This window comes from Phacochoerus africanus, chromosome 15 (genome assembly GCF_016906955.1).
Source record: "Phacochoerus africanus isolate WHEZ1 chromosome 15, ROS_Pafr_v1, whole genome shotgun sequence".
NCBI classification, from domain to species: domain Eukaryota; kingdom Metazoa; phylum Chordata; class Mammalia; order Artiodactyla; family Suidae; genus Phacochoerus; species Phacochoerus africanus.
The window spans coordinates 16,612,580-16,638,385 of NC_062558.1; the positions used below are offsets into that span (position 1 = coordinate 16,612,580).

At 41.7% G+C, this 25,806-nt stretch overlaps 1 long non-coding RNA gene across 4 annotated transcripts in view; it reads left to right on the forward strand.

Annotated features, from left to right (window-relative positions):
* Positions 1 to 25,806, forward strand: part of LOC125115903 (uncharacterized) — a 108,653-nt gene that overhangs the window by 76,362 nt on the left and 6,485 nt on the right. The window lies entirely within an intron of this gene.

Here is a 25,806-nt window from a genome sequence, read left to right on the forward strand (position 1 = left end):
AGGAAGTGATGCTGGCAAAACTGGACAGCTGCATGTAAATCAGTGAAACTAGAATACACCCTCACACCATGCACAGCAATAAACTCAAACATAAGACATGACACCATAAAACTCCTAGAAAAGAAATAGGGAAACATTCTATACAAACCATGTGACATAAACCATACAAACACTTTCTTAGTTCAGTCTCCCAAGACAATAGAAATAAAAATAATAAACCAGTGGGACCTAATCAAAAGTACAGGCTTTTGCACAGCAATGGAAACCATAAAAAAACCAAAAAGATAACCCATAGGATGGGAGAAGATAGTGCAAACAATGCAACCAACAAGGGACAGAAGTAAAACTGTCACTGTTTGCATATGGTATGATACTATACATAGAAAATCCTTAAGATGCTACCAGAAAACTATTAGAGTTCATCAATGAATTTGGTAAAGTTGCAGGAGTCAAAATTAATACACAGATATCTGTTGCATTCCTATAAAGTAACAATGAAAAGTCAGAAAGAGAAATTAGGGAAACAGTTCCATTTACAGTGCTATCAAAAAGAATTCAACACCTAGGAATAAATCTACCTGAAGAGGCAAAACACTTGTACTCTGAAAACGATAAGATGCTGATGAAAGAAATCAAGCGATGACACAAACAGATGGAAAGATAGAACATGCTCTTGGACTGGAAGAATCAATGTTGTTAAAATGACTGTACTACCCAAAGCAATCTACAGATTCAGTGGAATCCCCAATCCCTATCAAATTACAAATGACTTTTTTTTTTTTCACAAAACTCGAACAAAAAAAATTAAATTTGCATGGAAACGAAAAGACCATGAATGGCCAAAGCAATCTCTCTGTTTTTAGGGCTGCACTCATGGCATATGGAAGGTCCCAGGCTAGGGGTCGAATTGGAACTACATTTGACAGCCTATGCCACAGCTGCATCTGGGACCTACACCACAGCTTAGGGCAACGATGGATCCTTAACCTACTGAGTAAGGCCAAGGATAGAACCCACATCCTTATGGATACTAGTTGAATTCATTTCTGCTGTGCCACAACAGGAACTCTGCAAAAGCAGTCTTGAAAGAGAAAAACAGAACTGGAGGAACTAGGCTCCCTGACCTCAGACTATTCTACAAAGCAGTGGTCATCAAAACAAGATGTGACTGACACAAAAACAGAACTATAAATCAGTGGAATAGAATAGAAAGCCCAGAAATAAACTTAAGCACCTATGGTCAACTAATCCTTGACAGAGTAAGCAAGAACATACAGTGGAGAAAAGATAGCCTCTTCAGTAAGTGGTGCTGGGAAAACTAGACAGCTATATATCTAAAAGAATGTAATCAGAACATTTTTTAACACAATACACAAAACTAAACCACAAATGGATCAAAAACCTAAATGTAAGGCCAGATACTATAAAACTCCTAGAGGAAAACACAGGCAGAATGCTCTTTGATATAAACTGCAGCAGCATCTTGTTTAGTCCACCTCCAAGAGTAATGACAAGAAACACAAAAATAAACCAGTAGGACCCAATTAAACTTAAAAGCTTTTGTACAGCAAAGGAAACCATTTAAAAAAAATGACAAGACAATCCACAGAATAGAAGAAAATTCTTTTGGACAATGCAATCAACAAGGGTCTAATCTCCAAGATACATGAACAACTCATATAACTCAGTAACAACAACAAAAAATCCCAATAAAAAAATGGGCCAAGAAAGGGCTGCTGATGCATGCTCCCTGCTGGATCTACAGGCTACCTAGCTGGAGAAAATTACAAGTAATGGCCCATTCCAGTGGGCTTGCAAGGGCCCACACCAGTGCCACTCATTACACACCAAGGGAGCCATGGGAGGCCCATAAGTTCAAACTCCAAACCACACTGGCTACAGAGAGCATGCCTACCAGCAACCAGGCAGGAGGAGGGACTGCCAGAAGTAAATATCTTGCAGCTAAAGAGACTTTTTCCAACAGAAAGAACTCCCCCCGGGTGGGGGGGCTGTAGAGAGAGATCCCTAGAGTGGACAAGCAAGGAGAATGATGGCAGAACCATGGAGCCTGCCCCTACAGCTACAGAGAGTGGTCACTACAGCCGCTGCAGTAAAGGGAGGGACTATAGGAGCAACCACTGACATTGCAAGTAATGGAAAACAGTCCTGAAACTACCTGGTTGCAAGAGACACTGCTTCCCCCCTTGTGCTACAGAAGCAATCCTGTGAACTGTGAATCACTGCTACCTAACTCACAGACCTCAACCCTAGAAACCACCCAGCTCCAGGAGAGGTAGTGTGATACAGCTGCTTCTTCCATCACATGCTCTGGGTACTTGTGAACCACCACCACCCCTGAGAACTCCAGGACTGGGCACCTGCTGCTCCATCTACATACCTACTCTCAAGGGTATGATAAACAAAGGTAGACAGTATGAGATGACAGAGAAGTAGCTTTCAGACAAAGGAACAAGACAAAAGCACACAAAAACCAGTAAATGAAGGGGAGGTAGGCAATCTACCTGAAAAAGAATCCAGAGTGGTGATAGTAAAGATGATCCATGACCTTGGAAAACAGTTGAGACACAGATCAAGAACTTAAACGTTTAACAAAGAGAGGATTTAAAGAGCAAAATGAATAGCACAATATCTGAAATGAAAAATAATCTAGAAGGAACCAATAGCAGGTTAACAGAGGCAGAGGAACAAATAAGTTAGGTGGAAGACAGAGTGGTGGAAATCACTGCCACAGGAAAGAATAAAGGAAAGAATAAAGGAAAATGATAAGAACTGAGGAAAGTCTAAGAGACCTCTGGGTCAACATTAAATGTACCATCATTTGTATCATAGGGGTTCCAGAAGGAGAAGGTGGAACAGAGAAAGTATTTTAAGAGATTATAGCTGAAAATGTCCCTAATGTGGGAAAGGAAACACTCAAGTTGAGGAAGCACAGAGAATTCCATACAAAATAAACCCAAGGAAAAACACAGCAAGACACCACTCAAACTGACAAAAATTAAATACAAAGAAAAAATATTAAAAGCCACATGGGAAGATCAACATACACGGGAACCCCCATAAAGATAACAGCTTATTTTTCAGCAGAAACTCTAGAAGCCTTAAAGGAGTGGCAGGATATACTTGAGGTGATGAGAGGAGGAACCTAGAACCAAGAATACTCTACCCAGCAAGGCTCTTATTCAGATTTGATGGAGAGATCAAAAGCTTCTTGGACAAGCAAAAGCTAAGAGAATTCAGCACCTCCAAACCAGCTCTACATCAGCTACTAAAAGAACTTCTCTAAGCAGAAAAGGAAGAACCACAAGTAGAAGCAAGAATACTACAAATGAAGAAGCTCATTTGTAAATGCAAAAATAATATAAAAGTAGGAAATCACCCACTGACAAATATCATATCAAAACTAGCAAGCATTAGAAGAAGTGAGGACAAATGAAGAACATTGAAGATGCATTTGAAATTGAGACCAACAACCAGAAACAATTCTGCATACATATAGATGGTTACATCAGCAAATAATGGGAGAAAGTTCCCATGTGGCTCAGCAGTAATGAACCCGACTAGTATCTATGAGGACACAGCTTCAATCCACGGCCTTGCTCAAAAGGTTAAGGATCCAGCGTTGCCATGAGCTGTGGTGTAGGTCACAGATATGGCTTGGATCCTGTGTTGCTGTGGCTGTGGTGTTGGCTGGCAGCTGTAGCTCTGATTAGACCCCTAGCCTGGGAACTTCCATATGCCATGGATGTAGGCCTAAAAAAAATAATAATGGGAACCACAAACCGAATAACTATAATGGTCCCACACATAAAAAAGAAAAAAGAAACCAAACACAACACTAAAGATGATCAAAAAATCACAAGAGAAGACAACAAAAAGAAGAAGGGAAGAAAGAAAACCCAAAATAGCAATTCAGAAAAATTAAGAAAATGATAGTAAGTACGTACTTAACAGTAATTACAGTGAATGTAAATGGATTAAATGCTCAAACTAAAAGACACAGATGGGCTGAGTAGATACAAAAGCAAGACCCATACATATGCTCTCTACAAGAGACCCATTTCAGATTAAAGACACATACAGACTTGAGGTGAGGGGATGGAAGAAAATATTACATGCAAACAAATTATACAAAAACGGGAGTAGCAATACAAAAATATCATATCTGATCAAAGTAGATTTAAATAAAGGTCGCAAAAGACAAGGACATTACATAATGATTTATGGCTCAATTCAAGAAGATATAACAATTATAAATATATATGTACTCAACATAGGAACACAATATATGAGGCAACTACTAACAGCCATAAAAGGAGAAATCGACAGCAACACAATAATAGTGGGGGATTTCAACACCCCACTTACAGCAATGGACAGATCATCCAGACCAAAAAGAAAATCAACAAGGAAACACCTTAAATGATACACTATACCAAATAGGCTTAACTGATATTTATAGAACTTTTTGCCCCAAAGCAGTAGAATATACTTTTTACTCAAGTGCACTTGGAACATTCTCCAGGATAGATCACATCTTGGCCCACAGATTAAGCCTAGGTAAATTTTAAGAAATTGAAATTATTTCAAGCATTTTTTCACACCACAGTGCTATGAAACTAGAAATCAACTACAAGAAAAAAAATAGCAAAAAACACAAACTTCTGGAAGCTAAACAATATTCTACTAAGCAACCAGTGGGTCATTGAAGAAATCAAAGAGGAAATTAAAAGATACTTAGAGACAAATGACAATAAAGATACAATAATCCAAAACCTATGGGACACAGCAAAAGCAATTCTGAGAGGGAAGTTTATAGCAATACAGTCTTATCTCAGAAAAGAAGAAAAAAAAAAACCTCAAATAAACAACCTAACCTTATACCTTAAACATCTAGATAAGGAAGGACAGACAAAGCCCAACATTAGTAGAAGAAAAGAAATTGTAAAGATTAGAGCAGAAATTAATAAGAGACAAAGAAAGCAGTTGAGAGGATCAATGAAACCAAAAATTGGTTCTTTGAAAAGATCGACAAAATTGATAAACCTCTAGCCAGACTCATCATGAAAAAAGATTCTAATCAATAAAATTAGAAATGAAAAAGGAGAAATTACAGCAGACACCATAGAAATACAAAGGATCATGAGAGACTACTATGAGCAATTGTATGCCAATAAAATGGACAACTTAGAAGAAATGGACAGATTCTTACAAAGGTACAACCTACTAAGACTAAACCAGGAAGAAATAGAAAATATTAATACACCAATCACAACTGCTGAAATTGAAAATGTGACGTAAAACCTTCCAAAAAACAAAAAGCAAGGGCCTGATGGCTTCACAGCTGAATTCTATCAAACATTCAGAGAAGAGTTAACAACTCTTCTACTGAAACTTTTCCAAAAGATTTCAGAGGAAGGAACACTCTCAAGCTCATTCTTTGAAGCCACAATCACCCTGATACCAAAAATCAGACAAAGATGGCACAAAAAAATTATAGGCCAATATCACTGATGAACATAAATGCAAAAATCCTCAACAAAATATTAGCAAACTGCATACAAATATATATTAAAAAGATCATACACCATGGAGAAGTAGGATTTATCCCAGAGATGCAAGGCTTCTTCAGTATCCACAAATCTGTCAATGTGATACACCACCACAACAAACTGAAAAATAAAAACCATATAGTCATCCCAATATTTGCAGAAAAAGCTTTTGACAAAATCCAATACCCATTCCTGATAAAAACTCTCCAGAGAGTGGGTATAGAGGGGAACTACCTCAATATAATAAAAGCCATTTATGACAAACCCACAGCTAACATCATTCTCAATAGTAAAAAAACTGAAAGCATTTCCACTAAGATCAGGAACAAGACAAGGATGTCCACTTTCACCAGTGTTATTCAACATAGTCTTAGCCATGTCAATCAGAGAAGAAGAAGAAATAAAAGGAATACAAATTGGAAAAGAAGAGGTAAAATTATCACTCTTTGCAGATGACATGATCCTATACCTAGAAAATCCTAAAGATACTACCAGAAAATTGTTAGAGTTCATCAATGAATTTGGTAAAATTGCAAGATACAAAATCAATACACAGAAATCAAAAGCATTTCTATATGCTAACAATGAAAGATCAGAAAGAGGAATTAAGGAAACTATACCATTTACCATCACATCAAAAAGAGTAAGATACCTAAGAATAAATCTACCTAAGGAGATAAAAGACCTGTCCTCTGGAAACTATAAGATGCTGATGAAGGAAATCAGAGATGCCAGAAATAGATAGATGGATATACCATGCTCTTGGATAGGAAGAAAATCAATATAGTCAAAATGAAAGTACTGCCTAAGGCAATCTACAGATTCAATGAAATCCCTATAAAATTACCAATGACATTCTTTACAGAACTAGAAGAAAATATTTAAAAATTTGTGTAGAAACACAAAAGACCTCAAATATCTAAAGCAATATTAAAACAAAACAAAACAGAACTAGAGGAATCAGGCTTCCTGACTTCAGACTCTACTACAAAGCTACAGTCAAAACAGTATGGTATTGGCACAAAACAAAAATACAGATCAGTGGAACAGGATAGAAAGCCCAGAAATAAATCCAAACACATATGGTCAATTCATCTGTGACAAAGGAGGCAAGAACATACAATGGAGGAAAGATAGTCTCTTCCATAAATGGTGCTGGGAAAATTGGACAGCCACATGTAAGAGAATGAACTTAGACCACTTTCTAACACCATACACAAAAATAAACTCAAAATGGATTAAAAGCCTAAGTGTAAGGCCAGATACTTTACAACTCCTAGAGGAAAACATAGGCAGAGCACTCTTTAACATGAATCACAGCATCATATTGTTTGATCCACCTCCTAGATTAATGACACTAAAGACAAAAACCAGTGGGACCTAATTAAACTCAAAAGCTACACAGCAAAGGAAGTCATTAAAAAAATGAAAAGGCAACCCACAGAATGGGATAAAGTCTTTTCAAATGATTCAACAGACAAAGGTTTAATCTCCAAAATATACAAGCAGCTCCTACAACTTAATAATAAAAAGGCAAACAACCCAATCAAAAAAATGGGCAGAAGACCTAAGTAGACATTTCTCCAAAGAAAACATACGGATGGCCAGCAGGCACATGATAAAATGCTCAACATCACTAATTATTAGAGAAATGCAAATCAAAACCACAATGAGGTACCACCTCACACCGCTCAGAATAGCTGTCATTAATAAATCTACAAATAACAAATGCTTGAGAGGGTGTGTAGAAAAGAGAACCCTCCTACAGTGTTGGGAATAATGTAAACTGGTACAATGACTATGGAAAACAGTAGGGAGGTTACTCAGAAAATAAAATATAGAACTTCCAAATGATCCAGCAATCCTCCTCCTGGGCATATATCCAGACAAAATTACAATTAAAAAGCTACATGCACCCCTATGTTCGTTGCAACACTATTCACAATAGCAAAGACATGGAAAAAACCTAAATGTCCATTGACAGTGAATGGATTAAGAAGATGTAGTACATATCTACAAAGCAAAAACAGACTTTACAGATATCGAGAACAGACTTGTGGTTGCCAATCTGGAGCAGGGAGGGAGTGGGATGGACTGGGAGTTTGGGATTGGTAGATGCAAACTATTACATTTAGAATGGATAAGCAATGACGTCCAGTGTACAGCACAAGGAACTATATCCAGTCTTTTGGGATAGAACATGATGGAAGATAGTATGAGGAAAAAGATGTGTATATATGTATGACTGGGTCACTATGCTGTACAGCATAAATTGGCACAACAATGTAAAACAACTATAATAAAGAAAATAGTGTAGTACTGATGCAAAAACAGAAATATACATCAGTAGAACAGGATAGAAAACCCACAAATAAACCCATGCAGCTGTGGTCAACTAATCTATAACAAAGGCGGCAAGAATATACTATGGAAAAAGACAGTCTGTTCTGTAAGTGATACTGGGAAAACTAGACAGCTACATGTAAAAGAATAAAATTAGAACATTCTCTAACACCATAAACAAAAATTAACTCTAAATAGATTAAAGATCTAAATATGCTACAAAACTCCGAGAGGAAAACATAGGCAGAACATTCTCTGACATAAGTTGCAGCAATATTTTTGGATCCACCTTCTAAAGTAATGGAAATAGAAACAAAAATAAACAGATGGGACCTAATTAAACTTAAGAATTTCTGCATAGCAAAGTAAGCCATTTTCTCCCACAATGGGAGAAAATCTTTGCAAATGATGTGATCGACAAGGGGTTAACCTCCAAAACATACAAGTATCTCATGCAACTTTATGTCGAAAAAACAAGCCAATTAAAAAATGGGCAGAAGAGAGATAGATCGCCAACAGGCACATGTAAAGATTCTCAACATCACCAGTAATTAGAGAAATGAAAATCAAAATACAATGAGGTATTACCTCATACCGGTAAGAATGGCCATTACCAAAAAGTTTGTAAACAATAAATGTTGTAGAGGGCCTGGAGAAAAGGGAACCCTCTCGTACTGCTGGGAGTGTAAGTTGGTACAACCACTGTGGAAAACAGTATGGAAGTTCCTTAAAAAACTAAATAAAGAACTACCAACTGGGTCACCTTGCTGTATAGTAGAAAATTGACAGAACACTGTAAACCAGCTATAATGGAAATAATAAAAATCATTATAAATTTTAAAAAAAAGAACTAACATATGACTCAGCAATTCCACTCCTGGGCATATATCCAGAGAAAACCATAATTCAAAAAGATACATGCACCCCAGTGTTCATTGCAGGACTATTTACAATAGCTAAAACATGGAAGCAACCTAAATGTCCATTAGCAGAGGAATGGATAAAGAAGATGTGGTACATATATACAATGAATATTACTCAGCCATAAAAAAGAGAATGAAACAATGCCATTTACAGCAGTGAGGATGGACCTAGAGATATCATACTAAGTAAGACAGAGAAAGATGAATACCATATGATGCCATCTACATATGGAATCAATTGTAAAAATGAGGAGTTCCCATCATGGCTCAGTGGTTAATGAATCCGAGTAGGAACCATGGGGGTTGCGGGTTCGATCCCTGGCCTTGCTCAGTGGGTCGACGATCCGGCTTTGCTGTGAGCTGTGGTGTAGATTGCAGATGCGGCTCAGATCCTGCATTGCTGTGACTCTGGTGTAGGCTGGTGGCTACAGCTTCTATTCGACCCCTAGCCTGGGAACCTCCATATGTCACGGGAGCGGCCCAAGAAATGGCAAAAAGACAAAAAAAAAAGATACAAAAGAACTCATTTATAAAAGAAACAAATTCACATTTTGAAATCAAACTTAATGGTTACCAAAGGGATTGAAACCATGGGAGGAGGGAGAGATAAACTGGGAAGATGGGATTAACATATACACGCTACTACATATAAAATAGGTAACAAGGACCTACTATATGGAACAGGGAGGGCTACTAAATAATTTGTAATAACCTATATGGGGAAAAAACAATATATATATGTATATGTATAACTGATTCACTTTGCTGTACACCTGAAACTAATACAACATTGTAGATCAACTATGCGCCGATAAAATTTAAAAAATAAAAAAATTGCATGTCACAATAGGAAGACTAGTATGAAACGTCAACTGTTTCAAAAACAATTTTTTACATTGGCTACATATTGAAATGATAATATTTTAGGTATACTGGGTTAAATGAAATAGATTAAAAGTAATTTCACCCATTTCTTTTTTTTTTTTTTTTTTTTTGGTCTTTTTAGGGCCACACTTGTGGCATATGGAGGCTCCCAGGCTAGGGGTTGAATCAGAGCTGTAGCTGCTGGCCTATGCCACAGCCACAGCAATGCCAGATCCAAGCCACGTCTGTGACCTACACCACAGCTCGTGGCAATGCTGGATCCTTAACCCACTGAGCAAGGCCAGGGATCAAACCTGCATCCTCTTGGATACTAGTTGAGTTTGTTAACCACTGAGCCATGACTGGAACTCTCCATTTCTTTTCTAATTTTTATTTATTTATTTATTGTCTTTTTTTTTTTTTTTTAGGGCCCCACCCATGGTATATGGAGATTCCCAGGCTAGGGGTTCAATTGGAGCTCTAGCTGCCAGCCTGCACCAGAGCCACAGCAACACCAGAACCAAGCCGTGTCTGCAACCCACACTACAGCTCATAGAAACACCGGATCCTTAACACACAGAGCAAGGCAACCTCATGGTTCCTATTCAGATTCGTTTCCGCTGCACCACGATGGGAATCCCATTTCTTTTCTAACTTTTGATATGGCTACTAAAACATTTAAAATTCTATACATGACTTGCATCACAGTTTTGTAGGACAAGTGTAGGGCTAAATAGTTGTTATTCATCTGATTTTTGTCTTCCCTGGCTGGTCTAATTTGAAGGCTCTTAAATTCCCTTGAAACAGTGTCAGGGTGGCTTTGTATATGGTCCCCTATATATCTCAGCCTATAATAGCCCTATTAGTGCCCCTTTAATTTTGAGTTTGAGTCACGGCATTGAGTCTGCCTCCTCTGGGCAGCAAGGGGTCACGAAATTCCAGTTCCCATTAGGGAACCCACAGCCCAGCAAAGGCCTGTGCACACAGGATCTTTGTGCCTTTACTGGTGGGCACCTCCACCATCACCTGCCCCCCAGATTTATAAACAGACCTTTTACAAATGGAATGCTTTCATCAGGGAACAAGGACTCCTTTGGGGAGACAAGGCGAGGATGCTGAGAGTGGGGGCGGGAGGGACAAGAGGACAGAGCCTGAGTGGGACCTAAGACCCGATCTATCCACATCTTGCAGGTCTAACTTGCACACACTCCTTAGCTACTACAGGGTCATAATTGCTCTTTGAGCATCCTCACGTGCCTGCAATACCACAGACAGCAAGGTCTTGTCAGTAAAACCTGAGTAAAGAATATGGCATGACAGGTGTCAGGGCGCCCAGGCAGCCCCGAGTGCAGGCTTCGCTGGCCGCAGGGGAAGGACAGACACCTCACTGGGAAGTGGTGGGGAGACCACTTGTTATGCAGGCCAAGCCCTAAGGATCGGTTACACTTGAAAGAGTAGGGGTGGTTATCCACTGTTGCGACTTTAGAAAACAGAGGCAAACTCAAAGCAGGACTATTTTTCTTAACAACAAAGAAACACAAAGAATCGGCTCCATTCCACAAGTCTTCTGAACAGGGTTGGAGGAAACCCTCTCTCTGCTAGGTGTCATCACTGTTTTTATCAGCATGCTAATCAGACACCAATCATCTTCGTCTCTCTGTCTTGAGACATTGCTGCATTTTTCTGGAAGTGCTAGATGCTTTCTCATTCCCTCACAGTTGTGCTTGGTGAGCTCTCTGTGCCCTGGAGCCCTCCTCCTGCAGGAGGCCTTTCTAAGCAACAAGGTAGAGGCAGAGGCCAGGCTGCCCTGGGCTTCAGCACGTTTACTGCTAGTTTTGTTGAGAAGCAAACAGATGCATTGGCTCCTAAGCGTCCTCTATTCCTTACTGGTCTCTGGTATAGAGATGGAGGAAAGAGCCTCCCCTGGCCCCTTTCACAGCTCCTCTGGGAGGCAGGGTCAACAATGGCCCATGAAGCAAGACCACCCTCTGGGCAGAGCCCCTGGGAGGCAGGGACCCTGACATCAGCTCCTCCACCCTGATGGAGTTATCATTTCCCAGGACACCGCATGCAGCCTTTTGGATCTGGTCACAACGGGGCAGGCAGCCCTTCCTACTTTCTCCTAAACCCTTCCAGTCGTTCACATACTTCACTGTGCTCACATTCTCAGCTGTTCTCCATGCAGCTATTCTCTTACATGCGGAGTTCCTTTCTAATATGATGAAGCAACACAAGTGTGAATTAAAGCAATTATTTGTGTGTGTGCACACGCCTGCATTCTAGGTGATGGCAGACAACCATGAAATACTGCAGCTGGCAAAGAGGCTTCCCCGGAAAAGACTCAGTGTGTGCTCTCATCTTTTTGAGACAAATTGGACCTTCAGATTCACTGAGTTCAAGTCAGGTCACCTAATTATAACTGGATGTAAATATATCCTTTGAGTTGTTTCCTTCTCACTCCTGTGGATATCATTACCACACAGGTGTTAACCCAGCATTTCACAAGGATGCTCTACTTGAGACTCAAGTCCCCATCGACAGCATCACAGAATCCTGCAGGGGCCTCCCTCAGAGCCACTTTCTTCAATGATTAGATGGAGGAAGGGTTCCCAGGTCCTTTGGACCTGACTCTGACACTTCAGGGAAGGACCTGATCCTGAAGTACATGAGAGGACCAGCACTAAACACCTAGGTGACACCTCCTGAGAGTCTAGGAGATGCCTCTCGAGGTAACAGATTTATCAATGATGCTATCCATTGACCCTCACACATGTAAAGTTCCCTGCAAAGGTTGCCTGAGTGCTCTATAGCAAAGAAAACAAAATCGAATGAATACAGGTATGTTTTCCTGTCCTATGGGAAAAGTTCAAGTATCCAGCACTTGATGCCCAGACCATGGTGGTAACCTTCCAGTGGTCTCTGCCTTGCCTCCAAGCTCCTCTGCTCTATCCCATCCTACACTGATTTGCCAGCTGGCACCATTACTGTCCCTTTACAAGGATTCAGGAAGTTTCTCCAGTATTCCAGGCCCTCTTGGGACCCGTCCAACCTCCCACTGCTTTCCTAAAACACTCACCCTTCAACCAAACTGGCCTTTGGTATGTTTGCAAATGCATGTCACACTCATCGCTACACCTGCACAGGTGGGCCAGAGCCTTCTCTCTCCGTCCAGGCTTGCCCTTATCATTCACAAGGGGATGCAGGGAGTGTTTGGCTTCTGTCCTAGGACAGTGCTTGGTGTGCACTGCTTCACATCAGTGAGGAGACAATTCTCCACGGGCCTTTATGTAGGCATCGGGGAAGACACTGACCACCCTCGTACTGGATGGACCATCTTTACAAGGATGTTTATACAATGTACAGCCTGGAACCACAGAGACAATGTTTCCCTCTGGAGAGGAGCAGGCTGCCTTTCTTCTCATTTTAGAAGACTTGCATTCCTTATGCTCAGAATTCCTCTCCTGTAATGTGACCCGCTGCCCATGCAGTTGTCACATGGCCATCCGAGTCACCCTGTGGGAATCAGGGCCTGGGAACTAGCACAAGAAAAGACTGGCACTTGGACTATTGCTATGATAAAGTCCTTTATCTCTGACCCCGTGTCCTGTGTCTCCTGCCAGCATCTAGGACACTGTCAGGCTAGCTCATAACTTACAAGTAGGGGAAAATCTCAGGCCTTTCACAGTTCTTGACAGGACCTTACTGTGGGAGTCTCATCTCTCCTAAATGAGAAAGTCTAGAGTGGAGGCAGGAATTCCATATTCTATTTCTTAACACCTCTGACACTTTCCCCTACATGTTCTAGTCACAGAAAGTTTTTTGATAATATAAATGGTATTGATGATAAAGCAAAATAATCATAGCCACAAGCTCCCTAGTTTGACTTAGTTTCAACCCCTAATGATCTTTTCTGTTCTGCATGGCTCTGCATCTCTCAAGCAATAGGGTCTTTTTGTAAAATGCACATATGCAAGAGAGAATATGGAAGGAGCATGTGTGGGGAGCCTAGGAAACAAGATGATGGGAATAGGTTCTAGAACCAAGCTGTGGCAGATTCCTAATTGTTTCTAAATATTTATTCTCCCTTTTTTCTTTGTAAAAATAATCCCAGTTATTGTTTTAGCTGAGAACATTATGTCTGGCTAAAATCATATATTTATCAGCCTACTGTATACCCAGATGTGGCATATTACAGGGTCCTAGCCAAGGAGATGGAAGTGGAAGAGAGCATTCCCTTACTTTCACTCCCTACTGCCTAGATTGCAGATATGATTGTTGGAGTTCCACAGCCATGTTGGGCCATGAGGTGAATTTGAAAATAGAATTCATCCATAGTGATAACAAGATAGGAGGAGCATGGGTCCCTGACACCATGAAGCCACCAAACCATCCATGAACAGACTCCTGACCTCTTTACAGGAGAGAAAAAGAAACTTTATTTCCTTTAAACCACTGTTATTTTGGATCTTCTGGTAATCTAATCTTTACTAATACACACTCAATTTTAATTGAGTGTGGAGAATATTATAAATCATATATTTCCTAAGAAAGGTGTCATCCTATGTCTTTTTTGACATTCAAAGCATTGAAAAGTGAGGGCTACAATCAAACCACATACATTCCTCCATGTAACCCAATAGCAAACCCTTTTTAAAACTATTGAATTCAATTCTATTTAATAAAAAATTTAACTTACACATATGTGTAGTGTGTCTTATGAACACTTGCCTCAACATACTTAGGAATGGCTTGTTTCAAATATTTTCTAGCAGTTTGAACATAAAGATTTTATCGCCTAAAAGATATTTCATGGGTAGTTTGAAAATGCTTCATTACACTGAGTGCCAATTCAGGCCAGGCCAGGCTTTTATCCTCAGTGTCCTTCCTTTTGTACTCCAGTCAATCCCTTGGGTCAATCTCACACCAAGGCAAGAGATCCTCCAGCCCCCAAAAGAAACCCTCCCTTGTTGGGGAGAATGTAAATTGGTGCAGCCACTGTGGAGAACAGAATGGAAGTTCCTTAAAAAACTAGACATAAAACTACCATATGATCCTATAATCCCACTGCTGGGCATATTTTGGGAGAAAACTATAATTTGAAAAGTACAGGAGTTCCTGCTGTGGTGCAACAGGATTGGTGGCATCTTGAGAGTACTGGGACACAGGTTCAATCACCAGCCCCGCACAGTAGGCTAAGGATCCAGCATTGCTGCAGCTGCAGCTTAGGTTGCAACTGTGGCTCAGATCTGATCCCTGGCCCAGGAACTCCATATGCCATGGTGTGGCCAAAAAAGAAAAAAAAGAAAAGTACATGCACTTCAGTGTTCATAGCAGCACTATTTACAATAGCCAAGACATGGAAACAACCGTGATGGCTATCCACAGATGAATGGATAAAGAAGATGTGGTACATATACACAATGGAATACTACTCAGCCATAAAAAAGAATGAAATAATGCTATTAGCAGCAACATGGATGGACCTAGAGATTCTCATACTAAATGAAGTCAAATATCATATGATACTGCTTATATGTAGAATCTAAGAAAAGATACAAATGAACTTATGTAGAAAACAGAAATAGATCCACAGACATGGAAAACAAACTTACAGTTATCAAATAGGAAGTGGGGGAGGGATAAATTAGGACTTTGGGATTAACGGATACACACCACTATATATAAAACAGACAACCAACAAGGACCTACTGCATAGCCCAGGGAACTAGACTCAATATTTTGAAATAACCTATAAGGGAAAAAAGAATAGACATATATGTATAATTGACTCACTTTGCTGTACACTTGAAACTAACACATTTTAAGTCAATTATACTGCAATTAAAAGATAATTTTTTTTTTTTAAAGACACTCCAGCTCTTTCAACTCTGCAGCCTGGGACCTTGGCTTCAGATTGCAGGTGTTGCTGCTGTTGGCTGCCTTATGCAAAAGCATGATCTTTAATGAATGCTCCTGTGTACTGTGGAGGAGGGAACATGGCAGGCAGTGCTCAGAGCACTCCTGTTCTAGATTCTAGTCCTAGCTCTTTGGTTTACTATTCTACTGCCATCAGGATGCATGGCTGTTTTGTCTCCATGTTCTCACCTGATAGAAAAGAAATACCCAGGCTTGTAGGTTTCCCAAAGCAATTTTGTAATTGAAGGGGCCCATGGAGTTCCCGTCATGGCTCAGTGGTTAACGAGTCCAACTAGGAACCAGGAACTAGGATTGAGTGGGTTCAATCCCTGGCCTCGCTCAGTGGGTTAAGGATCCAGCATTGCCATGAGCTGTGGTGTAGGTTGCAGACGCAGCTCAGATCCTGCATTGCTGTGGCTGTGGCATAGGCCCGCAGCTACAGCTCCGATTAGACCCCTAGCCTGGGAACCTCCATATGCCACGGAAGCGGCCCTAGAAAAGGCAAAAAGACAAAAAAAAAAAAAAAAAAAAAGAAGGGGCCCTGTCATGTCACAGGCCATGGAGATGAGGATTCCTGACACTTAGAAATTCAGTGGAGAAGGAAGGAAACCCTATGGGCTCAGCCTTGCAGGCATATGTTAATTTTAAAGGGATGTCAGTCACTTTTCTGAGTAAATTCTTGGATGCCTAGCAATTCAAACCTATTAGGATCTTTCAAGAGTTATCTCAGAGTAACTTATTTCCTCTTGTCCAACATATATAGTAGAGGTTAAGAGCATTACATTAACTCATCAAAATAAGGTTTATTAATTAAAACAACTTAGGTATTGGTCTAAGAACAGAATTTGCATGGTACCTTCAGAATGACCAAGGGGTAGATGGTGTCATTTTCAATGTTTATCACTTTTTAAAAAAGACACTCCAGCCCCTTCGACTCCACAGCCTGGGACCTTGGCTTTACTACTGTGTATGTATGGTATTTACTACTTTTTAAGGCCGTCAGAGATACTGTTGAGGCTTATTCTTTAGTCAGTGGTTTCTCAAATTCCATGAGGAGAACTTCCCATCTTCCTGGCAAAGTTCTCACTCAAGACTTGAGAGAGAAGCCTACAGGTCTGAGATGGAGCTGGAGAGATCAAATATAGGCAGCTCTCTAAGCTGTGCTAACTGGTTGACCTGTACGCCCCTGTTAGATGGGCTCTGTTTAGATCCCAGATTTGCTATTTCACTCTCACATTGTCCTGGTCCAGTAACTGAACTTCAGTCTCCTCATCTATTAAATGGGAGTGACAGAACATAATAGATGCTTGCTTACTCTCTATCTTATTCCTCTTAGTTAATATCTCGTTCTCTCCAAGATCAGAGGTCATTGCTATCTGTGCCAGAGTCTTGGGAACTCTGTGCCTTATTTCCAGTGTCCTTAGAGGACCAAGAAGAGATGAAAGCTGATTCTGAGACATTCCTTGGAGAAATGACTTCAAAAATTATGTCAGATGGAACTCTCTTGGGTGACCTCAAACCAAAGAGAGCAAAATTGTGAAGTAGGCAAAGTCTGTTTTTGGTCCCTCCCCATCCTAATTCCAGGCCCCTTCTCTCTCCCAAGAAAACGCCCCTTCTTGGACATCCGGTGTCCCTTTGCTACTTGGGATGCCCTGGGTCAAGTCCTCCCGGGGAAGCCCAGTGACTAGTGTGGGTCTCATTCCACCCTCTTATCTCTCAGCCATCCTCACCACAACTTTCTTATGTATAAAGCTATCCTCAGTTCAGACTCATCTGGAGGAAGACCTGGTCAGCGATTGGCTCAGCAGCTAAGTACCTATTAAGATTCTAGGGCTTCCTGGTTCAAGACAGTTTGCAGTTCCTCCCAAAGGAGGTTTTAAGGCTAAGGCACCATTGAGAAGCCCTTTTACTATCTTTCCTAACCTCTGTCCTGAACCCACAGGTAGAAAGGTATTTATTTGCCAGAGAGGTGAAGTGCTGGGCAGCAGGCGGCACTTGCTGTGGGTGGAGACCTCAGTACTGTCCCCAGCCAGTCCCCTGAGCAGGAAGGCCTTCTGACCTCTGTCACCAGCTTGTGAATACCCAGTGTTAGGATGAGAGATGAGCCTTGCAGAATTTCTGGCCTAAAAATGGATTTTGAGTATAGGTTGCTGTGGAACCATTTTTAAGACAAATTGTGTGATTGTCCACTTAGTCCACTGACAGGAGAGGCGCCCATCAGCCCAGAGCATTTCCTCTGCTTTTCCCCGTTCTGAGACAGGCAGCACCGAGAAAGCAGGGGGAAGTGTTCTTTCAGCCTCAAATATCTTTCTAGGTGAAAACATTCAGTTTTGAAGTGGCAAAATAAAGTCACCCATCAAGAAAGCTGTTGGAGAACACTGCCCACCTGAAAGGGCTTTTCTCACCTCAAAGTGTAGGGAAGAGGCTGGTGCAGGAGAAGCAAGCAGGCCAGTCAGGAAGGGACTCGCCACAGGACCCAGGGGAGGGATGCACAAGAATAGAGCCAAGGGCCTGCGGCCAGAGCAGCTGGGTCGCTGCAGACAGAGACACCATGGCTTTGTGTCAAGCCGAGCTATGTGCTGGGAGGCCCCCACACACAAACCCCAAACAGGCTCTCCTCGGTCCCTCAGAGAGGCCTTATCATCTGTCACAAGCAGGTATTTTCAGCCACACTGGCTGACAGGGATAACCACAGTGTCAACAGCATCATCCTTGACTACAAAGGACAACAGTGACAAATCTCAGGGCCCTTTGAATTTGAAGATAGCATTGTTAACTACTCTGGATGCCAGATTTTCTATTGTCAGCAGAGCTTTTCAGGTTATTTATGCCCACAGACACTTGCATTAGCTTACCCCCCACCGCCCCCTTTAGCTGTTTCCCTGTGACATGTCAGAGCGAAAGGGAGCCTGTTGTCAGCATCGCATGTCTTACATCGCCCGGACAGCCCCTGAAACAGGAGTTCCCAGCGTGGGCTTGAGGCCTTTCATTCTGTTGCCCTCCCCACGTCAGTCCGTCTCTGTGATTCCCTCGGGCGCTTATCAGTGGCACAGAATGTGCTCTCATCCTTCATTATGGAAACGCTGAAAGCCTTCCAAAAGAATACATCACTCTGTGCACCCCCTTAAACCCCCAGGCCCAACCACGCCTGCAGGGATTCTTGAAGAACCTGCACAAGGAGGCTATTGTACGCATATACTAATAGATGACACAATTCCAGGGTTTCATACTATCCGCCAAGTTAAACTCCTGCAGAGCAGCTGTGCACATTTGAAATGATGCCTGGCACCGCTGGAGATCCATAAATCAGCCCGGCATAACTTTCATCCAATTAAGAAAGTCAAATAAGAGAAAATCCACAAATTAAGATGTGTCCAGGACATGGATGACATTGCCGCTCCTCTCTGAATGCAAAAATAAATAAAAATAGGTTTTCATTTTGCTGGGGTTTCTTTTCAAGGGACATAAGTTTTCCAACATGTCAAATCCTGGCCCAAAGCCTTAGGCTGAGGAAGGTTGTGCTGGGCTGGTCAGCAATATAGAAGTGATGACTCATCAACACACAAGTGATGACTCAACTCTAGCAGTCATTCTTTTTTTTTTGGTCCTTTTTGCTATTTCCTGGGCCGCTCCTGTGGCATATGGAGGTTCCCAGGCTAGGGTCTAATCGGAGCTGTAGCTACCGGCCTATGCCACAGCCACAGCAACTCGGGATCCGAGCCACATCTGCAACCTACACCACAGCTCACGGCAACGTCGGATCGTTAACCCGCTGAGCAAGGCCAGGGATCGAACCTGCAACCTCATGGTTCCTAGCTGAATGCGTTAACCACTGCGCCACGACGGGAACTCCCCTAGCAGTCATTCTTGAAAAGGAGTGGGTGGGGAGGCCAGGAGCCCAAGCTCTCCTGGGAAAATTATAACCAGGTTATACATTTGGGGCAGTTAGTCCCTTTGTTCTGCCTTGTTCGTCTGCAGGACAGTGACATGCACCTGAGGTCAGATGCTCCATCCAGCTTTGGCTGGCCTTGGGTGAATTGGCTTGGCTGGAGAAGCTGAGTCAAACTAAGACATAGGGAAGCTGCCTGCTTATAAAATTGGGTCACCTGCAGAGAGAGTGACCAACCACCCCAGTCAGCCTAGGTCTGAGGGAGCTCCTGAGATGTTTTAGTGCTAAAATGAGAAATATCCTGAGCAAACTGGGATGAGTTGCTCACCTCAGTAGGAGACCAAATTTAGGCTGTTGGGGGAAACTGACTTAACCATGAGTCTAAACCAGCCGGTAATTCTCAGCTTTTCTTTAGTTGAGTGATAAGTCAAAACAGGCAATCCAGGCCCCAGCTAGTACTCTGGAATGTCACAGATGCCCCAGTTAACATCAGTAATTGAAACTTTGCTTTGTGCTCAGCATGGTGCTCTGTACTGAGTAGGGAGAGAAAGGAAAATGTAATTTCTTTTTCTTCACCTTTGTGGAGGACAGCCAAATAAACCCTACAGTCCACAAATAGATTTGCTTTCCTATGGAGACTGGGGGCTCTTCTGGGCTCCTCCCCTGCAGGTGGCCCCATGGTCTTCCCTAACAGCTTTCAGGGTCAGTATCAACAAGCACACAAGCCATTAGTTTAAGCTGGCAGAGGAGGGAAGAGAGAGAATTCTGTATCTTGAGATAGGAGATAAATTTCTTCTGCAGCTGACTCTTTAGAGACAGTTCTTCACTGGGAGCTCCAAAAAAATGGCATTTGAATAAGCACATAGCCTCCTAAGGGAACTACCAGGAAGAAATACATTCATTTAATTTGGGGAAGTTTCTTCATTTAAAAATCTCACTGTTGGAGTTCCTGCTGTGGTGCAGTGGGTTAATGATCTGGCTTGTCTCTGTAGTATTGCCAGTTCAGTTCCCATTTTGGTGCAGTGGGTTCAGGATCCAGTGTTGCTGCTGTTGTGATGTAGGTCACAGATCCAGCTTGGATTTGATCCCAGGCCAGGAAACTTCCATATGCCACAAATGTGGCCCCAAAAAGGGGGAAATACCACATATACAAAAATAAAAATCTCACTGTCTCATAATCAGACATTAAATCCTTATAAACAACTAATAAAAGGAAAACATGATGTTCTTTTAGTGGCTGCCACTATTACAGGGCAGATGTATATATATTCTGTGGTCAGAACTAAAATTTTATTCTTCCTGATTATAGAAGCAAATTTTTTTTTTCTTTTTGGGGCTGCACCTGAGGCATATGGAAGTTCCAAGGCTAGGGGTCAAATTGGAGCTGCAGCTCCAGCCCTACACCACAGCCACAGAAACACTGGGTCCGAGCTGCGTCTGCAGCCTATACCACAGCTCACAGCAGTGCTGGATCCTTAACCCACTGAGTGAGGCCAGGAATCAAACCTGAGTCTTCATGGATACTAGTTGGGTTCTCAACCTGCTGAGCCACAATGGGAACTCTTTTTTTTTTTTTCGTCTTTTTGCCTTTTCTAGGGCCACACACGTGGCATATGGAGGTTCCCAGGCTAGGGGTCCAGTCGGAGCTGTAGCTGCCAGCCTATACCAGAGCAAGAGCAATGCGGAATCCGAGCCGTGTCTGCAACCTACACCTCACGGCAACGCCGGATCCTTAACCCATTGAGCAAGGACAGGGGTCGAACCCGTAACTTCATTGTTCCTAGTCAGATTCATTAACCACTGAGCCACGATGGGAACTCCTGCAAAACTTTTTTTATTGTAGAAAACTTGGGAATTTTATGAAAATAAAACTTAAGTTACCTAAATTATTATTATTTTGTAGTGTTCCATCCTATTCTTTTCTGTGCACATGTTTTTTTTCCATAGGTGGAGTCACTATGTGTCCAATATTCTGCTTTTTACCCCTTGACATAATATCTCTAGTATTTTCCCGTTTCACGAAATACACTTCCAAACCTATGGTTCTGGATTCTGAAAAATTCCTTTACATTCTTAAAAATTACTGAGTACCTCAGAGAGGTTTTGTTTATGTTTGCTATTTCTATTGATATTGATCATATTAGAAATTCAAAGGGAGAAATTTTAAAAGTACATTTACCGTTCACTTTATGTTAACAATATTCTGTATGAAAAATAACTGTGTGTGTGTGTGTGTGTGTGTGTATATATATATATATATTTTTTTTAACCAAGGAGAAGCATCGCATTGTTTTCACACCTGTGCAAGTTTCCTTAATGTCTGACTTCATAGGAGGTGGCTGGACTCTCATATCTTCTTGTGTGTCAATCCATTGAGATATGCTCTTTGGGTGAAACATATGAAAAAAATCCACCCTCAAACAGATGTATCTTTGGAAAAGGGAGGAGGATTTTAACAGCTGTCTAAGATCACTGTAGCTCCCCTTCTCTGACTCTGGACAACTGGACAAGTTGGCAGTTGCTCCAAAACTGGACAAATGGCAGTTGCTTAAAGGTTATGTAATGTGAGTCTACAACCCCACAGCAGGTTCTGTGTTTCTTCCAGATGATGACACAGTTCATGGTGCAGTATCCAAAAACTCACAGTAATTAGTAACACCACTGGCTCATCAGAAATGCTTCCAGTATTAAGAAGCTATCAAATACAGATGGCCAACAAGTACTTGAAACAATGCTCACATCACTGATTATTAGAGAAATGCAAATCAAAACTATCATGAAATACCACCTCACACCAGTCAGAACGGCCATCATGAATAAGTCCACAAATAACAAATGCTGGAGGGGGTGTGGAGAAAAGGGAACCCTCCTGCCCTGTTGGTGGGAATGTAAATTGGTACAACCACTATGGAGAACAGTATGAAGGTATCTTAGAAAACTATTCAGGAGTTCCCGTCGTGGAGCAGTGGTTAACGAATCCGACTAGGAACCATGAGGTTGCGGGTTCGGTCCCTGCCCTTGCTCAGTGGGTTAGGGATCCGCCGTTGCTGTGAGCTGTGGTGTAGGTTGCAGACGTGGCTCGGATCCCGCGTTTCTGTGGCTCTGGTGTAGGCCAGTGGCTGCAGCTCCGATTGGACCCCTGGCCTGGGAACCTCCATATGCCACAGGAGCGGCCCAAGAAATAGCAAAAAGACAAAAAAAACCCCAAAAAACAGAAAACTATACATAGAAATACCACATGACCCAGCAATCCCACTCTTGGGCATATATCTGGACAAAACTCTCCTTTAAAAAGATACATGTACCCGCATGTTCATTGCAACACTATTCACAACAGCCAAGACATGGAATCAACCCAAATGTCCACTGGTAGATGATTGCATTAGGAAGATGTGGTGTATATATACACAATGGAATACTACTCAGCCATAAAAAAGAACAAAATAATGTCATTTGCAGCAACATGGATGGAACTAGAGACTCTTGTCCTGAGCGAAGTAAGTCAGAAAGACAAATACCATATGATATCACTTATATCTGAAATATAATACATGGCACAAAGGAACTTTTCCACAGAAAAGAAAATCATGGACTTGGAGAATAGAGTTGTGGTTGCCAAGGGAGGAAGGGGAGGGAGTAGGAGGGACTGGGAGCTTGGGGTAAATAGATGCAGAATGTTGCCTTCGGGATGGACTAGCAATGGGATCCAGCTGTGTAGCACTGGGAACTCTGTCTAGTCACTTATGATGGAACATGTAATGTGAGAAAAAAGAATGTATACATGTAAGTGTAACTGGGACACCATGCTGTACAGTAGAAAAAAATATATATATATATATAAATAAATGATAAAAAACAGAAGCTATTAGGCTCACAGTGGCAGGCGCAAATTCTTTAGAATTCAGATTTTCACTTGAAAGCCCACACTTTATCACTGGCAACATTCCTTGATGTAACTGGATCTTTTGGTTCATTTGAGAGAAATTATCTGCCAAAACTCAATCTGAATAACCATAATCTGCCTTGCAAGTAAAAATAGTGTTTAATGAGAAAAGAGGCTCGTTAAGCTTATAACACAGATAATGACACACATGCTTGTCCTTGTAGGACCTTGCCTGCAGCAGGGATGCTTTATGTGTGGGCCCCATTTTGTCTCGCAGAATATTAAAAACATGCATACTCAGGGTTGAGACTGAATGAAAGTAGTACTTTTTACTAATTCTTGAAGAACATGCTGAATTAAAAGCAGCTTTTTTTTTTTTTTGGTTCCTATGAACGCATGGCATTGAATAATGCAATGACTACTAACATAGCTGGACGCCACAACTCGACTTCATACAGAGGTGCCAGCAGTTTTACCCACCATTGCTTTTGCACCATCAGTGCAAACATCCACGCAGTGAAAAAGGCAAACAGTGTCTTAGCATTAGTATGACCTCACAGGTCCCCTGAAATGCGATGCTTATAAGGGCTACTACATAATCACAAAGAAGAAAAGAAATATTAGTATCCTTACCAGCATGAAGGGGGAACCATTATTTTTATTTTGTCCTGTCTGAATTTTAAAAATAACCCTGTGTGACTTTTGTGGTTAACAAAATGAAAAAAAAAAAAAAGGGTCCTAGAAGTATCCATTAAAAAAGTGGATTTGAATGATGTCTCAAGAATTTATCATGTGGGCCCAAATATTCTTAAGTCTCCTCAGAGAACTCTGTGAAATGTCCCCTAAAAATCCCAATAGGTTCTATGAACTGCACTAAACACGACATAGGACTTACGGAGATGTAAGGCAAGAATGTCATGTGATACGTATTTAGGGGGATTTGAGTTTGAAGTACTGACTATTCTGTACTTCAAACTCAAATGCACTATAAAAAATTTATTTAAACATATCATGGATGTTTGACTCAACATGGCATTTAAAATTTTTTAACATGGCATTTTTTTATCACTTCTGCAAAAAGTCAGACACTGTTCTTTATCAGAAACATAAAGTATATTATTTTTCCCCAAGGAGAAGCCAGATTCAGTTCATGGCAATTTAACATCATTTTAGGTATATAACTGAATCAATTAGTATGCTTTCTAGCAAGAAAAAAGGCTAACTGGCTTACAGTAGAAGGCCACTGATTCTTATAGTTGGGAGACCACAGCAGAGTGGGCTGGGGAGAGGCATGTCAGGGTCTCAGCCTTGACCTGTCAGTGTTGGACCATCCTCAGCCTGGGAGTATGGTGGCTGCTCCTGAAACAGCATGGTCCAGAGGAAAACAAGGGGCAAGGTCTTAGAATCAAGAAAGCCTTTCCCAGAGGCCCACTTCAGATGTCCCCTCCCATTTTCTATCCAGGATGAGGTCACACACACATACATACATGCTGCCTGCTCTGGTCACTTAGCCTGGGAAATGAGATGCCTGGAAGCAGTTTAGACTAGAAGCCATCAAACTACAGCCAAGGGCCACATCTGGCCCTCAGCCCATTTTGTCAATAAAGTTTTATTGTAACACAGCCTCGCTCATTCACTTAAGATGATCTCTGGCTACTTTCTACAGAGTAGAGCTGTTGCAACAGAGACCATGTGGTTCACAAAGCCTAAAATGCATTCTGTCTGGCTGGTCTTAGTCTGTTTGGGCCACTTTAATGAAATACCATAAACTGGGAGGCTGGTAAACAGGAAACATTTCTCACATTTGTGGGGGTTAGGAAGTCTGAGGTTGAGGTGCTGGCAGATTCAGTGTCTGGTGAGAGCCCGCTTCCTAGTTCAGAAGTGGCCACCTCTTTACTCTGTGTCATGTGAAAGGGCAATGGACTCCTCTGGTGCCTCTCATATAAAAGCACCAGTCCCACTCCTGAGGGCTCATCCTTCACAACCCAATCACCTCCCAGCATCCTCATCTCCAGATACCACCACTTGGGCATCAAGTTTCAACGTCTGAATCTGGAGGAAACACAAACCCTCAAACCAAATACACTGGCCCTTTACAGAAAATGTTTGCTGACCACTAGTCCAAAGAATGCTTTAGGCAGGATGGGTGGGGACAAGTCACCCACAGTGACAGCTACAAGGCAGCAGGGCTCTAAAAACAAACTCTGTCAACCTCATACAAAGAGAAAGTTAACAGAGCATCTTCACACGGCACGGGATACATCAGTTGTGCATCAAAGGTTACAGGTGCTATGCGAGTTAACAGAGGACAGGCATCAATAAAGGCAAAAGCATCTTCCCAGTGCACAGATTCTTCCCTAGAGCCTGGAGACAGATGCAGACCCTGTTCTCCAGTCTCCCTGGGTCAGTCTGGACGCT